The sequence below is a fragment of the Phoenix dactylifera genome, unplaced genomic scaffold, assembly GCF_009389715.1.
Source record: "Phoenix dactylifera cultivar Barhee BC4 unplaced genomic scaffold, palm_55x_up_171113_PBpolish2nd_filt_p 000125F, whole genome shotgun sequence".
NCBI lineage: Eukaryota > Viridiplantae > Streptophyta > Magnoliopsida > Arecales > Arecaceae > Phoenix > Phoenix dactylifera.
In genome coordinates this window covers 36021-40182 of record NW_024067690.1, presented here as the reverse complement: position 1 = coordinate 40182, position 4162 = coordinate 36021, and the positions used below count along the sequence as shown (strand labels likewise).

The window sequence follows — 4162 nt, the reverse complement described above, 5'->3', positions numbered from 1 at the left end:
GGTAGTACCCGGAATAGCCATCGAGAAAACAATAGAATTTGTGTCCTGCAACTTTTTCCAAAACTTGGTCTAGGAAGGGTAGGGGAAAGTGATCCTTCCTAGTGACCAAATTCAATTTTTGGTAGTCAACACACATGCGCCAACTCGTCGGAACACGAGTTGGAACTAGTTCACCCTGATCATTTTTGACTACCGTCAGACCTGCTTTCTTGGGCACGACTTGAGTAGGACTCACCCACTTGCTATCGGAAATTGGGTAAATAATACCCACGTCAAGCAACTTGAGGACTTCTGCTTTAACCACATCTCTCATCGTAGGGTTCAACCTGCGTTGCATTTGCCTTGTGGTTTTGGCATTGTCCTCCAAATATATTTGGTGCGTGCAAATTAAAGGGCTAATCCCCTTCAAGTCGGCAATAGACCACCCTAAAGCTCCTTTATTCTTTAGAACACAAAGTAATTTTCTTTCTTGGGCATGATCCAGATCAGATGAGATGATTATAGGAAATGTGTCCTCGGGTCCAAGAAAGGAATACTTGAGTTTCTTCGGTAAAGGTTTCAACTCGAGCTTAGGTGTTTGTTCATGGGATGGTACTATCTTTGCTTTTCGAGGTGGCAACTGTTCAAATTCCTCTATTCTTGGTCTCTACCCATTGACCATGATGACATCCGAATTATCTAAAATAGGTGGGACCACATCATCAGCAGTACCTTCAGAACACCAATCCATTAAACCATTGTCGGCCGATTCAGTAAATGTTTCTTTTAACAAATATTCTTCCGCAATGGTTTCAACCCATTCAACTTCTTTACTTTCTTCACGATCACTGGGTTGTTTACCTATACTAAACACGTTCAGTTCCAAAGTCATATTGCCAAAAGAAAGCTTCATGACACCATTCCTACAATTGATCAATGCATTAGAAGTTGCAAGGAATGGACGTCCTAAGATGACCGGAATCTGAGATGGTGAATTGGAAGCCGGATGTGTGTCCAGTACGATAAAATCAACAGGAAAATAGAACTTGTCTACTTGGACCAACACATCTTCGATAATCCCTCTAGGAACCTTCACTGACCTGTCAGCTAATTGTAAGGTCACAGTTGTTGGCTTCAACTCACCCAAATCGAGTTGCTCATATACCGTATATGGCAACAAGTTCACACTCGCTCCTAAATCTAGCAATGCTCGCTCAATCCTAAAATTGCCAATGATGCACGAGATAGTTGGGCAACCTGGATCCTTATATTTAGGGAGAATTTTATGCTGTAAAATCGCACTCACATTTTCAGCCAGAAATGCCTTCTTCTTGACATTTAAACGACGCTTGACAGTGCACAAATCTTTTAAAATTTTTGCATAGGAAGGCACTTGTTTGATTGCATCAAGAAGAGGTACATTGATTTTTACTTGCTTAAAAAGCTCAAGAATTTCAGAGTTTGGTTCAAGCTTTTGCAAGGGCTTTAATCTTTGTGGAAATGGTGCAGGAAAAGGACATTCAATTTTTTCAGTAGATGTTGGTGCTTCAGTTTCTTCATTATCCTTTTCTTTTGTCTTGGGAGGGTCAGAATCAGGTATGACTTGTGTTTGTTCTGGGACTGGTCGGTCAATAATCTTTTCACTTCGCAAAGTTATTATACTCTTTGCTTGCTCTTTATGCGAAGTTGAAGATGATGCATTACTATCGCCATAGACTTGAGGATTAGGATGTGGTTGAGCTGGTAGCTTACCTTTCTCTTGAGCACTTAAAATAGTGGTCAGCGTTGTCAGTTGATTTCTTAATTCATCATTGATTTTAGCTTGACCCTGCATAAAAGATTGCAAAGTTTCTTCGAGACTGGATTTTTGAGGGGGTGCATGTGCATAATGAGGGTGCGGAGGTGGAGGAGTTGGGTTATATACTTGTTGAGGTTGGTCATTCCTCCACCTGAAATTTGGATGGTTCTTCCAACCAGGGTTGTAAGTACCCGAAAAAGGATTATTGAAAGATTTTTGATAGGTATTCATAACATTGGCCTGATCGTGCAAGACTTCCTTGAATGCGGATATTGTGGGGCAATCAGTGATGAGATGGTCAGGCATCTCGCAAATCCTACAACACTCGCTGTTATGTTCTACGGTCTTGACGGGTTCAATCCTTCTAAGTTCAATTTCCTCTACCTTCCTAGTGAGGGCTGCCATTTTAGCCTGAATATCATCTTGAGTACTAAGGTTGTAAAGGCCCCCATGTCCAATGCTAGTAGGCTTAGGTAAAGGTTTATTCACTCTATCCCCTGTATCCCATAATTGTGCAGTCTCTGCGAGAGAATCTAAATAGTCCCATGCCTCATCAGGTTGCTTTTCCAAAAATAGATCATTGCACATAGTCTCTATAAATTGTTTTAACTGTGGAGACAACCCTTCGTAAAAGAAACTAATGGTTCTCCATATTTCAAACCCATGATGAGGACAAGAGAGAAGCAAATCTTTAAATCTCTCCCAGCATTCATAAAATATTTCATGATCTTTTTGTTGGAAATTGCTAATGTGCCTTTTCAAAAAGTTAGTCCTTTGTGCGGGAAAGAATTTTTTCAAGAATTCTCTTTGCATATCATGCCATGTTCCTAGCGATCTAGGTTTCAAGGAGTTCAGCCATGTTTTGGCTTTATCCTTTAAGGAAAAAGGAAACAAGGTCAATTTAAGGACATCTTCTGATACATTTGGCACTCTAAATGTGATGCTAATTTTCTCAAAATCTTTAAGGTGAAGATAAGGGTTCTCGGATTCTATTCCATGATACTTGGGCAGCAATTGAATTACCCCTGGTTTGATTTCAAAGTGTCCTACATTTTTAGGAATAGTCATGCATGAAGGTTGACTAGTCCTAGTGGGATGTAAGTATTGTCGAAGTGTCATAACTGGGGGTCTACCTTCATCACCATGGTGACTTCCTACATCATCAGAAAAATTTGCCATCTCACAAGGTGTGAGATACTGCGAAAGAATTTCAAGGATGTGTCCTAAGGGATGATCTAAAGTTGTACGACTTAATCAACCGGTGTCGTCCCTATTCCAACCTAGCATACAAAATTTAATTTTTTTTTTATATTTTTTTAAATAAATATAAATATAAGAACCAACTAAAGATACCCTAAAACGACACCCTAAAACAAAAATCTATTCACAATCAAACATGCAACTAAACATTACACCTGAATTTCTAATATTTTTCTTAAATTTCTAGACAGCTCCTAACTGGTTTGAAGAGGGCACCTAAGCCTCCAATCCGGTCTAATGAACCGAGTTGACCAGGTAAGCTCCCAGGTAAGTGGAGAGGTCACGATGCGTTCGCAAAGGTCCCACTTAAAACCCACTTGCCTCGAACAGATTAACTGTCTCCCTTATAAGGACAAAGCTTGCCTAGACATCAACTAAGCCACAGAGCGAAATTGGTGCAACTTTCGGTGGTCTTCATCCTATTGAGCTCGAATGTCCTTAGGGGCCAACGTCTAGTTGATTTTAGTTAAGCTTAGGATATTTATGCAATGGGGTGATTTTTGGGCTAAGGACGAGTGATGAAATTCCGACCTTATCTTTTTAAATGGGTTCAGCCCTTAGAATATTTTATGTTGATGCCTTATACTATATGCAACAATCAAGAGATTTTTTTTTTTAATGTTTTATGACATGACATTAAATTTCATTGAATAGGTGATCAAGCAAATTATTTATTTTTTTAAAATTTTATGAGTTGAAGTTTGAAATTTGAAATTTTAGGTTTTTCCTCTCTTTTCTTAAAGTTTTTTTTTTCTTAAATTTTCAATTAGCAACAAGGGTTAATGAGATATGATAACAATAAAATTCTGATTCTAAAACAATTATATGCAGAAAATTCAAAACAGAAAGCAGCAAGGTTTCGTATTAATCTAATAGTTTTAAAAGTTTCCGAATGTCAATCAGACCGTTCAGATGAAAGAAACACAGGTCCTGCACCTGACGACCAAATTTGAGTTCAATCAGACGGTTAATTACTTTGATATCAGAGTTTGATGCAGACTGTGCAGGGAATAAAAAAACAGTAGTAAAGATTTTTTTTTTTTTTTCGAAAGAAAAAGACTAACTACTAAAATACTAATTAAATCTAAAATTATACTAATAAATCAGCCATTCTCCGGCAACGGC

At 38.4% G+C, this 4162-nt stretch overlaps 1 pseudogene; it reads left to right on the top strand.

Annotated features, from left to right (window-relative positions):
- The first annotated feature begins 2435 nt into the window (after positions 1 to 2435).
- Positions 2436 to 2533, top strand: LOC120104856 (annotated as a pseudogene).
- Positions 2534 to 4162: the final 1629 nt, after the last annotated feature.